General features: G+C 47.7%; 1 protein-coding gene across 3 annotated transcripts in view; it reads right to left on the bottom strand.

The window, feature by feature from the left end:
* Nucleotides 1-13205, bottom strand: part of PLEKHM3 (pleckstrin homology domain containing M3) — a 115323-nt gene that overhangs the window by 21396 nt on the left and 80722 nt on the right. For all 3 annotated transcript variants that reach the window (XM_063162357.1, XM_063162361.1, XM_063162359.1), the window contains one exon: nucleotides 2142-2322. The gene's annotated coding sequence lies outside the window, so the exon portion shown is untranslated. The remainder of the gene's footprint in view (nucleotides 1-2141; nucleotides 2323-13205) is intronic.

A 13205-nucleotide genomic window follows, 5' to 3' on the forward strand; every position in this document is an offset into this window, starting at 1 on the left:
CCGGGCCCCTCCCGAGACCCGGCACCCTCCGCCCCCCCAGGGCCCCGATGGCCCGGCCCGGCTTCCCCGGCTCGGCGCGAAGAGCCAAGCGGCTGGAGGCGGAGGGCAGGCGGTGCCCGCGGCGCTGCTGCCGCTTCTCCCCTTCCTCCTCGGGCCCTTCAGCCCCTCTTCGCGGGGAGGGGCCGGGGCCTCGCCCGCCGTAACGGGACTGGGACGAACGGGGGAAACCCTGGGTAGGGGAAGGGAAGACGTGAAGGGGTCCTGACCGGCTTTGCCTTGCTCCGGCCATGGCACATCAGCCCGGGTAGAAGGGACACTGTGGCATCTACCGGCGCTGCCCGCGCCCAGGGCAGCGCTCCTGACTGCCGGAACGCTGAGCCTCGGCGGGAAGGAAAGCCGCCCCTGCCCGAGTGCAGGCGGCTGCGCTACCACATTCCTGCCCTGGATTCCGGTCGCCATCCGCTCCGCCAGCCCTTTTCTTCCCGCCCAGGCGGGTGGCAGGCGCTGCAGCGCAGCGCGAACCAACGACGAGACCGTGCCGGGGCAGGGGGCTCTGCCCAGTGCCCTGGGACCGCGGGCTCCTGCCAGAGCCACCGAGGTGGTCACGCTCAGTTGCCAGGAATTCCAATCCTCCAGTCCATGTATTCGTAAACACCGAAATTGCCAGCCCGATTTTCAAGCGCTTCCCTGAAAGCCCTGAAGCCCACGGCGTGTTCAGGGCGCAGAGGGGAACAGACCTGCTTCAGAAGCCAGATTCGGGGCTCCAGACTGCAGCTGCTATGGCAGAGCCTTATTCTGCCCCGGGCAGAAGGCCTTGCACAGGAGCTACTCACTCCACCTCAGTGGATGTGGATGGAAGGGCATTTTAGATCAGAGTACCTGAATCCAGCCCTGGATCTACTAGTCAAGACATTCCCACAGCACATCACAGATACAGACACCTTGCATTCAAGGTCTGGTGCTGGGGAACACCAGCACCCAAAACACCCCTAACTGCATTCAGAGCCACAAAGCAAATACTCAAAGCATAACTTAGCCCCTGCCTTCCTCCCAGAAGCAAAACCTGGCTTGCTTATTGCTCTGAGGAGAGTCGCTGATGTACTTTCAGGCAGAGCACTGACTGCTGATGAGCAAAGCCATCAGTCATTTAAAGGCGAGAGACCTCACGACCACCTCTGAAATCCACATCCACCCAGACTAGGCATGCATATTACTTGGCACTGTCAACTTTGACTCTTAACTTTTTTTTTTTTTTAAAGAAAAAAATAAATCTCACATTCCTATACCTCTTTACACTGTAAGTTTTCCCTGTAATAGAGCTATACAGAAGAAAATTATAAGTCACATGTTCCTTTGGAAGACAGTGGCATATCCTTGTAGCAGGAGTCATAACTTTTAATTCTTTTCAACAATGAGTTTCTGTGAACTAGCAGCCCAGCAGAAAGCAATCACAGACAGTTTCATTATGGCTGTCAGTTGATTATCCAAATTATAGCTGAGAGAAGAGGGCAGCCTTTTTATTATCATCATTGCTGTACAATTAGAAAATGCTGATGAAGCTCCATAAGAGCAGAAATTGTCTTTTTTTTGTTGGCATTTTTCATTTTTATAAGCATTCTCTTGGGCAACATCTAAGTTTGATTTGACACACAATGGGGAATGGGTACATAAGTGGGAAGGGAGAAGATAAGAAGGGGAAAATGGGGCAGCTCTTCATTTCAGTTAATCTATCAACTCTTGTAGCCTGGTTCAGGTTTTGCCACTCCTCCAGATGTATCTAATTCTTAGAGCCTGGCTGTAAATAATGCTGTATTTGCTACACTGGGGACACATAAAATCCAATTAAGAGCCAGGTAGACATCTGTTGGCTTGCTCTGTGCTTCTGTTTCCTTTTTGTTTTTTATGAATATGTAGCAGAACAACCAGAGCAGGATTAAATACGGGGTAAGTGCAAGTGCAGTTGATAGGTTTGTTACTCATCTCTTCAGTAAAGGATGAGAGTGCAGTGCATCCAGCACATAAAATGTGTCTGCACAAAATTTACTATGTTAAACCCTGCAGACAAAAACCAAAGTGTTTCCTGGCCCTATGAAAATGCTTTTGTAGTTAAAAAACTTTTAAATTATTAAAAATCACTTTACCTTTTATCCATGTGCAGAAGTGTCCATGAAGCTCCACTGTGCTAGGCAGGTCTGCTTGGCAGTACATCTAACCCCTGCTCCTGGCTCCAGCCCAGAGGATTCAGGCATGGACTGGCAATACATGTCCTCACAGACATACCTTCCACTCACTGACGAGTTTTCAGCTGGGATGCAGTGGTTCCTGGTAGAAGCAGAAAGTACAAAGGTGATAAATATTTCTGTATTTGGTTCTTTCACTGCTGATTGTCAGCATACACTGTTTACCTGGACAAATTGCTTTTGTGAAGGATACCATGACTTTTAAAAGACTTTAGAAAAGGACTAAGTGAGTTTCCTTTGTAAAAACTGGCTATTGCCCTTGCCCTTGTTAGAGGACTCGGCAGACTTTTGCAAAGAGCTTTTCAGCCCGGGCTTTGAGCAGGGACAAAGCCGGAGAGCACTGATCTCGCTCTTGGCTTTGCCGGCACCAAAGCAGGGCAGGAACCTCCTGCCCCTCTTGTCACAGGATCAGCACATCACCCGTTGGCCCTCGACCCTTCTTGCTTGAGGCAGCAAATGCTGGTTTTGTCTGCACTGCTGACAAGTCTCCAGCTCCCAGGAAGGGAGCGGTGGGGGCCCAGCGCAGGTGACTCCCGGTGCTGGTGGCAGCCTGCCAGTCACCCCAGCTGGAGGCTGTGCTGGCTCAGGCACTGCTCAAATTAGCAGTGACCCCTGATAACAAACTGCTTGAGTGAGGAGGTGCTGGGGACCATAAGGTGGCTTGCAGCAGCACAAGACTGTGCCTTACTGCCTGTCAGGAGTGCAGGAACAGACATCACTTCTGGCATCAGGGTGCAGCCCCCAGGCAGCACCAGCACAGCAGACCACTGTGCACTGGTACAAAAGGATATCAGTGTTTGCCCCACACTGAGGACACAGCTGCATGCTGCACCAAGGCAGGTGTGCTTCTGCTTCCACCCCTGGCAAGTGTTTGCCTTCCCACCTGAGAGCTGCAGCTCCAGGCTGCCTGTGCTGCAAACCCCAGCACCAAGGCTGACCTCGTGCAACAGTACCTGGAGCAGGGGGCTCCTAAATTAGACCAAGGTTCTTGCTGCAGTGCAGGCAGGAGGGACCTGACAGGCAGGGAGACAGAGGGACTCTTGGCCCTTTGCAAGCAGGCACAGCAGAGTGAGAATCACTGCCAGCATTTGCAGAGGGACCCTGGCACCCAAATCCTACTCAAGTGCAACAGCAGCAGGGTGAACATTTCTCATGTGCCCAGAGGCTGTGGCTTGGGGACAGGAATTCAGATTTAAATCATTTGAATGCATTTCACCATTCCCTTAAAAATCCTAACTTACATCAATACAATTTGGTTTTATATACACCTGTGCAATTACACACCTTAGCATATTCCAGGAAAACAAAACCATGCCAAACTGTAGCCATATCCAAAAAGTTACATGGAACTTGAAAACTTCTGAGTGAATTAATCCAAAACTTAATTTATAACAGTGACACAAGCTTCAGCAACACCTAACTAACACAAGTCCTGCAGTTTGAAAAATGCCACCAGAAGTTCAGGTAAGTAAGACCAAAGTAAAATCAGGGAGATTGCTGCACATAAAACTAATCTTACCAAACTCATCACCTATTAATTAACTATACTTCTACATATAAATGCACATAAAATATATGCAATAAGCTTTCTTTGGTCTCCCCAGGCACTGGGAACCTTCCCATAAGCCACAGTTGGAATATTGAAGGGATGCTCCTGTCCTGAGGTGCCGCTACCACAGCATGCAGAGGCAGGATCAGGGCCCTGGCCCAGAGCTGCAGGAGGGTTGGTGGTGATGAGGATGGGCCTCTGCCATGCCACAGCCATGGCTGGTTTCAAATCCCCTGCTGTGACTCACAACACTGAGATAAAGAGGAAGCAGTGAAGTTCCTTACATCGAGTTTTCTTGGGGGGTATAGTGCAGCCTGAAACGTCTGAAACTTTTCAGATATGTAGTTTTTGAAACACAGCACATAATGCCCTTTTTTTTTCTTTTTCTCTCAAAAGAAAACAGTCCCCATAGTGAAGTTGACATGATAAATTAGTATAGCCCTGGCAAAGCCCTCACTCTTCATTTGGCAAATACTTATTTATGGACTTTCAATTTGTGGCTTATGTAACAACAGGGTGAGTGACTTTCAAAAAAAGCTCCGCCATGTATTGACCTGATACAGCCTAATGGGTCCTTCAGAGCAATTAGGATTTATTGTGTTAGCGTCTATTGTGTATAGAGACCATTTTAAAAACATGTGTTATTTACCCAGAAAGCAGTAATGACTGTTTAAATACAGTGAGATTGTTTCTTAAACTCTTGCTGCTCTATACATTGCAAAGAAGTTACTCCAAATAATATTTCTCAGTTAAATACTTTGCTCCAGTGGGATTTCCAAGCTGGATTGTTGTATGGCAGATATATTTGTATGCCTATAGCTGTAAGTGAACTGAGCTCCCAGGAAAGCTGCAAAATGAGCAGCGTTGAAGCATGGAATCTGAGATTTTTTTCTCAACCAAGGGGCCAGAGCTTGCCACTCTAGTGGTCTGAGCAGCCCAGGCCTTTTCCTAACTTAGAGAGCAGAGCGTTTCCCATGAACCAAACAAGTTTTGCCCTGTCTGTCTGAAAGTGACCATATGAGCCATGAAGCTGTGGTTTGCATCACAGCACATCTAACCCTACATGCACATGAGGTGGGGCCATCACCACTTCCCTGTAACCTTGTGGGGGCCAGCATGCAAGAACACAAGCACCAGTTTTTGAAGACCAATGCAGCTGTGAGAAGCCAAACCCCTGGCTAGGCCCCCCAGCAGGCCTGAAGGAGCCCAGCTTTGCAGCCCAGCAAAGATCAGCTCTGGCTTAACCAGCTCTGACTGACCACAGAGTAAAACAAACCCCAGCTCATCCATGGGAGCCATCAAGTGCCTCTATGAAACAAAAAAATATAGATTAATTACTGCTTGACTCTTCTTCAGACCAACGGTGTTTTAATCAGCACTATCTCAGCAATAGTTCTTTCCTTTTCTGCCTTTCTCCTGCCCCCTCCTTTGCTGTGTGAAGCCTTCAGGGTGAAACTGCTCAAAGCAGTTCTTTGACAAAATGCTTTGCCTGCCCTGCTTCAGATCACAGCCTTTGGAGACTTATTTCTATCTGCTTGTTTTACACCAAAATTGACATATTATCTGTAACAGCTGCAGAGACAGAAGTACGAAGTTGTTTTTTTTATTCCAGCAAAAAGAGGGACAGGTTTTTGTCTGAAAAATTTGTGGCAAGTATTTCAGAGTTAGGATGCAAGTTTGTAATGGCCAGTCCTCTGGAGAACAGTCAGGCAGCCTAGACTGAAGCTGGCTATAACTTATGATTTCTGTTTTGTGGAAAATTCCAACATTAAAAAACAATGTAAAACGCACCAGTCTGTTCCAAACAGGGCAAGGTGCCCATAGTTCTGAGCAATCCTGCAGCATCAGGAAAAGCTAGAAGGTTTCCTCTCAAAACATGGAGATTTCCTAGAAGCCCCCTGCCCAGGAAAGCCTTAGGAGCAAAGGATGGGGGAGGACCTGGAGTGGGGGACATGGAAATCCTGGAGAGATGGATCTTGCTGGCCAACTGGGCAGACTTCAGGCAGGAATGTGCCTGGTGAGCATTTGTCTCTTAGGTCCTGCCTGATTTTCAGAGAAAGTTGGTCAGTGAAAACAGAAACATTTCCAAGATATTTTCTGTCTCTGCCAAACTGACACTTTACAAAGAAACCGCTCTCAGCACAAGCATCTGCAGTTATGGGTGGTCTCTCCTGGCCTTAAAATTCTATTAATTTGTGCAAAACATATGATAACAACTGTTGCTGTTAAAAGCAACTTCAGTCTGTGTTCAGAATAGTTCGAGTTCAGTCTGTCTTCTCCTGAAAATACAGAGTTATTTAAAATAGATTTCAAGCATGTAAGCCAGTTTGACTGCATTTCTTCACTAACAACTCAAGATGCTGTGATCAAGACCTTCCAGATGCAGTGATCCTGGACTCTCTTGAGGCAACCTTAAGGGATTAGGATTTCCAGAAACTGGACTCCTTTACAACATGCCATATTGCTCGCTTAAGATCAGAAGCAATCAAAAATTATGCATTTGAAAGATTTATCCTGTATGTGTACTCATGTACATTATACATTACCCTAGAAGGAGAACATTCACATACATTTTGTGTTTCTATGAACCAGAAAGTATCAAAGCCAGAGACCTCCTGAAACAATGTCTTCTATCTGACCTTTTAGGCATTCTTGCTAAGATCAAGCACTTCAGATTTTCCCTATGAGCTTTTGACATCCTTGAAGTGCTTGACACAGAGCTAGAGGAATATTAGAACTAAGATTCAACGAGTCATGTCATTCACATCACGTGAATGAAACTATGTTGAAATACAGATTTAAATCCCTGCATAATCAACATTTATTGGACACAATAAAAAGAGCCAGAAACAGATGAGAAGGCAATTAGCACTAGCTAGAACTATAGACATTTTGATTACTTCCTTCTGCAAGTCATTCATGGCATGCTATAATACACAGGTCAAGGTGATTTTGGAAAGGATGTTGCTAGCAAGTTTCCCATTCAGGTATTAGTCAGATGTGAAGGATTAGCACATGCAAGTGACCTTTATGAGCTGTAGTGGAATGGAAACGAAGCAGAGTCTGCAGCAGAAGCCAGAATGGTCTTTTTCCGTCTCAAGGCTGAGTGGTTGATTTCCCAGCTCTCTGTGGACATAAGGGCAGGGACTAATGTTAACAGAATTGAAGCAATCCAGGAAATTTGCTGGGCAAAAGAAGGAATCCATTCTCTAAATCCTGCACCTCACTGCCACATACAGCAACACTGAGCATACAATTATGTTATCTAGCTTGGGATATGACCTGGTGATGCAAGAAAGTGCTCCAAAATATTCCACAAGTGCTAGCATAGAGTTGCCAAAAATATTGATGACAAGGTTGTATAGTCCTCTTACGAGGCTTTTTTTTTTTACCAAACTGATAGAATCAAACTGATTTTGTAAAAACAAGCTGATACAAAAGGCAGCACAATTGCTGCAAAGATGGGACTCATGTAGGTCAGCATCCTCCTTATGAAGGAAAGGCATGAAAACACTGAAGTAGCTTGGTTCAGCTTTTAGCTCAGAAAAGTCTGTCTGACTGCAGGAGAATTCATGTTGGATATGTTGGTGAATTAACTCTCCCACTATTTGTGACAAAGGAGAAGCTGAGCCCTTCTCCATGTTTCCTTCAGGCTAGCAGTGCAACCATTACACCATCACAAGGCAGACAGGATTCTACTGGTGCACTCACAGAAATCCCTGTGCAAGCTTCCACCTGTGCCAGGTGCTGACCGTACCTGCAGTTCAAACTGCTCTTGGGCTGAGCAGATAGGGAACACAAAAAACAGGAGAAAAGAAAGGTAATTCTCCTTGTTTTTGCAGACACAAAAGGTTTATGGCTTGTCTCTATGGCCAGAGAGAGCTGTGAAATCAACCCCACGGTGCTAAGCTGGAAAAATACCATTGTGGCTCCTGCTGCAGATGCTGTTCCCCTCTCTGTTCCACTAGAGCACACGAGACTGAGAACCTCTGCTCTCTGCTGCAGGGAGGGCAAGGCTGCACCTCCCTCAGTCAGGGCCAGGCTTACAGTCCTGAAGACAAAATCCATCTTCTGGTAGATGAGCAGTCTGGAGGGAAACAAGGCAGATTCCTTACCTGGGCCAGCCAGCTGCATCCTGACAGGAGCAAACATCCCTCTTTCAGGGAGGAAGGGATAGAGCAAGGTGAGAAGACAGTTTAATCCTTTCAGCTGAGACTTTGCCAAGGATGTTGCTAATTAGCAGAGAGAGGATGTACTGTGGCTGGTGAGAGACAGACACGTTCTGTGTTGTGAGACAGTGCCTGCAACCAGCTCTATCTGTGAGACAGGGGGCTCCCTGATTGTGTTTGTACTGCAGGAGCCATCCCAGCAACACCAGCTGGGCCCTTGATGCCCGCTGTGCTACCCACAGCCTCATATGAAATCCTTGATGGGATTCCAGACAGACAAAAAGTCTTAGTCATAAATCTTATTTTCACTGTTCTAATACAACCAAACCTATTTTGTATAGACAGAGTGGCTGTGGCTTCCAGGCCATGGAAAAAGACTGGTACTGGAGCAGCATCTGTATTTCCTAGGCTTTCTTGGCTTTCTAGGAGATAGGAGAGTGTTGTAACTACCAGAGGAAACAGGGAGGCATTTTCAATCTCTACCAGCACTGAGATGGTGGTCCAGAACTGTGTGTGTGTATCTCACACACTGCAGTTTGGAAACATTTCCAGCTGAGACTACTAAATTTGGTCAGCTGGTGTCTGGTCTAACCAGACTGAGCTTAATCTGCAAGAGCCCAGTTTAAATTTGTGGGACTGTAAGTGGTTGTGCTTGAGATTAGCACCTGTTCCAGCAGCCCTGTATGCAAGGATAGCTGAAATACACATCGTAAGAAAAGCCAACAAACTAACCATCAGACCCCACAGCTTCTTCCATAGATTACAAGTAGATTCCCCGACAATATAAAAGGAATGATTCTTAATTTTATGCCTCTGTGTACTTTCCATGGGGCCTAAGATGCCCTGAATTTCTCCTCAATACTTAACCACATTTATTTATGTAGGGTCAAAGCTGCCTTGTGGCTCTTTTAATCTGGCATATTACCAAGACACAGCTAACTGTGTTAAACACAGGCTCCTGACTAAACCTAGCATAGTAAATTCAGGAGATGAGCTGAGACTGATAACAACAGCAACCTGATCTCTACAGAAGCAGGGACTAAACACATTCAGCTGCACCCTAATGCAGCTGCCTAAAACAATCCCAAGGTGTGCTGGGCCAAAATGTTCTGTAAGAACTTCTGTATGTACTGATGAAGGCCTTGGTGGGACTGAGAGCTGGCATAGATATGAGAGATCTGAGGGGAGAGAGGTGGAGGCAGGTGCTGTGTGCACTGTGCAGACTTCTGAAAGGATGGACAAGGTTTGATCTTCAGCCTGAGTAGATTCCTCACCTTTACTAAGCTGACTGAGGTGTTATCACGTCTTTCCCTAAACAGATCATAAAAACTCGCGCAGGTGATTATATTATGAACAAAGGGGAGCAACAACAGAAACAAAACAACAGCGGTGGCCTGCAAGTCTCTGCTGGGGAAAAAGAGACAGGCCACAGGCAAGAGCCGAGCCTCAAGGTGTGTCGCTGTAGGCTGCAGGAAGGGACGGGGCTTTTTAAAGGTCCTTGACACGGGCACAGTGCTGACTCTGAAACCATCCCCCTGCCCTGGCTGCAAAGTACCTCCTGGAACTGGCTCTGAGCTTTAGAGAATGAAATCCAATTTACCTGCCACAAAGAAGAGCTTGGTGAGGCCTCCCCAAGCCGGTGGGTAAAGGAGGGCTGCCAGTTCCCACCCCCCGCTGCCCCCTCCCAGGCAGAGCGGGGGGGAAGGGGCAGCCATGGCAGTAAGTGCAGGAACAATTCACTGGAGAGCCACGGTGCGCTTTGCAGTTTGCCCACTAATTACTATTAAGCCCCGGTTCCTTTTTGTGTTCCAAGGGGCGTCTTCAATGTGGCACTGCTTCTTGGGCCTTTCATGCGGCTGGGCTAACCCCTGAATAGCGGGCTCCCCCCGCCCCTCCTCGCTACCTCTTCCCTTTTTCTTTCTCCCTTTTGCTTTTCTGATAGTATTTTCTGTCCATGTTGTGTAAGGCCCTAAATGAATCTTGACTGCCCCTACAGCCGACTGGAGACGCACAAAAGCGGCCCATTCCAGTGGCCACAGCGCCATTGTGTGCCCTAACAATGCACTAATTGGCGGCGACAATTGTGCGGCCGGGGAAGGAGAGGGGCCGCGGGGGGGTGGGTGGAACACGGGACATGGGTCCTTTCCAATCACCGAGGCGGGTCACGGAAAAAAGAGAAGTGTGAGGAGGAGAAACGCGCTCTGCCCCGCGTCTCTCCCGCGGGCACGTCCGTGCCCGTCCCGGGCAGCCTGCTCCAAGGGCCCCCCCGCATTCCTACGCGGACGTGTAAGGCGAAAAATTGTAACGCGTGGCTGTGCAGAGCAAGAGATGTGCAATCTAAAAGGGTCGTCACAATCACAAACCAGGCTGTCTCACCATGCCAGAGGCTGGAGAACTCATGTGATGAGGACACCACTGAGATATTCATGAGAAAAAGTCACATACAGAGCCAAGATGCTGATGCTGGGGCACTCTGCCCTGGCTACATGTGGGAGACTGCTCACCTCTTTCTAAACTGAGCTTAACATATCTGTGTTTTGCACCAGGACAGTGGGATGCAAGGACAGGGTGCCCTACAGCACTCTGCTGGGCTAGGTGCTGGTCCTGTGGAGTAGGAGCCTGTGGTGCTGTTGAGAATAGAGAATGAATCTGGTCCACATCTCCAGCACCAGCAAAGCTGAGGGCTGGAGGGATGAAAGGGACAATAGGTGCCATGGGACTGAAGCTGCTTATTGCCACTGTGACACCACGCAGGACTCAGGAGGGACTAACTCAGTCTCACACTGAAATATGGCAGGAATGAGATTTTGAAAGCTGTCCCAGTATGAAGTTAGGCCTGGAGTTTTAAGGCTGCTGTGGCTGACAAGTGAGGGACAGATTTTAGCTCTGTTCATTAGCTTTTAAGATAGAATATGAGACAGGAAACGGCATGGCCAATGCTTTTGAGAAAGAAGTACGTAAGGCTCACCCAGTTGCATCAGCTCAAAATTAATTCAGACAGTTGAGAGACATGGGGTCAGATGCTGAAGTGCTCAACACCTGCCCATCTGTTTTCCAAACAGCTCCTATCAGCTCCCTCAGAGAACAGTGAAGACCAGCAGGTGTGGAACACTGTGGTTCCTGACAGAGAAAGCAAGGCTGGCAGCAATACTTAAGTTTATGAAGGGCTCTGAAATATCTTCTGGCAAAGGTGTTTCTCTTATTTGAAGCTGACCGACCTTTGAGAAGCATTGTCCACAGCAGGGTCAGGAAGCAGGTAATTCTCCTATCTCAGGACAGGTATAGGACTGCTGTGGTGGGAGACACTTCTACTAGATGTTTTGATAAAGAAGAATTACTTCCTGCATCTGGAAAGAAGCAAGAAAACACTTGTCCCATACAGTGGCATCTAAACAGGGAACAACTCCATAGGAGACATCTCTAGTGGAAGAGCAATACTCTTCTATAGTAAGTCCCATGTATCAGTATGGCTTGGAGAAGCAATCTTGCCATAACCTCATGAAGGGCAGACACAACAAGCAGGGAGGACAAACTGGAGCTACAGACCCATGGACAGGCAGCACTGTGCCTGGATCTAAACTCCCTGGTGCTCTGACTGATTGGGGCTGGCGTTTCAGTTTGGTCCACTACATATAAACACTAACTAAGATGAGAAGTCTGGTCCCGCAGCCAAAACGCTGAGGGGAAGCCTACTGTGAGCCCAGTGTGAGGAGCAGAGTTGCAACAGCCTAGAGCTGGAAGTGTGCAGAGTCCAGGGTACGCTGTGTAGAAACTCTGGGACACTGGACTCTTGCCCTTTTCACCCCATGGCAACACGGAGCACAGTAGTTCTCTTATTGTAATCTCTCCGATTTTATGGTACGGCATTTCTATGAAACACCAAAGGACATCCCTACTGCCAGGAGGAACCCTAATCTCTTCACTTGTTGCAAGGTGGATTCATAAACTATTTTAGCTCCTAGCATTTGGTCGTAGCAACATCCTCCCCAAGACAAAATCATTAGTTACATGCTCTAAACATAGTAAATGTGCTTCTGCTTGCCCTCCCCTAGCAGGCCTCCACACAACTCCTGCTGACAACTATGGAAACATTCCCATGGATTACCACAGATGCAGGAGGAGGGCCTTATATAGTGAGACTTCTCTGCCTCCCCTTTGCCCTAAGCCCTTCACAGAAGTACTTTATTGTTTTATGACAGTGCAGTTAACACTTGACATAAATCTCTAAGCACAGTTAACAATGTTGATGCTGTGTAAATACCTACAGTAGAGACCTGTATTTTATTATGCTTTTGCCCTCTTTTACCTGTTATCACCCAGGGTTAACTCTGTGCTAGCTGCACTTGTATTTCACAAGGAACCTGCCGATTTTATACACTGCTACACCTCTCCTGTTTTAAATACTGAGAGTCCAGCTCTGCTTCTTTGACTAACTGCAGTTTTCATTGGAGCCAGCAGGTCTTGAATCCTGTAAAGGATCCAAGGTAAAGGATCGAACATGCTGTCTGTCAAATCCAAAACAAGTGTCCTTCAGAAGTGCAGAGTCCAAGGTAGAACAGGACATTTTGCAATATGTACACAAGCAAGTATCCACCAATGTCACAAGCTGCTGCATGACAAGGTCTGATGACAGGATGGTGCTGGCATTTGTTTTCCACCCTAGCCTTGCTTTCACAAGCATTTGTACCCCTGCTCTCAGAAATCATTGCAGGGGAAGGTACAAACTGAGGGAGAGACACAGAATCACAGAATAAGCTGAGATGGAAGGGACCCACAAGAACTAGGGAGTTGAACTCCTGGCCCTGCACAGTGTCATCCCCAGGAGTCGCACCCTGTGCCTGAGAGCATTGTCCAAAGACTTCCTGAACTCTGCCAGGCTTGGTGCTGGGACCACTTCCTTGGGGAGCCCATTCCAGCCCAACAACTGGAATCTTTCCCTAATACCCAACCTAAATCTCCCTGACACAATTTCAGGCCATTTCCCCAGGTCCTGTTGCTGGCACCACAGAGATCAATGCTTTCCCCTGCTCTTCCCCTCACAAGGAAGATGTAACTGCAGTGAGCTCTCCCCTCAGTGTCCTCTTCTTCAGACAGAACAGACCAAACGACCTCAGCTGCTCCTCATATGGCTTCCCGTCAAGGCCCCTCACCATCTTTGCTGCCCTCCTCTTAGATGCTCTCTAATAGCCTAACCTCTTACTTGTATTGTGGTGCCCAAAACTGCACACTCCTTGTGTTTCATTACTT

This window comes from Melospiza melodia, chromosome 8 (genome assembly GCF_035770615.1).
Source record: "Melospiza melodia melodia isolate bMelMel2 chromosome 8, bMelMel2.pri, whole genome shotgun sequence".
Taxonomy (NCBI): Eukaryota; Metazoa; Chordata; class Aves; order Passeriformes; family Passerellidae; genus Melospiza; species Melospiza melodia.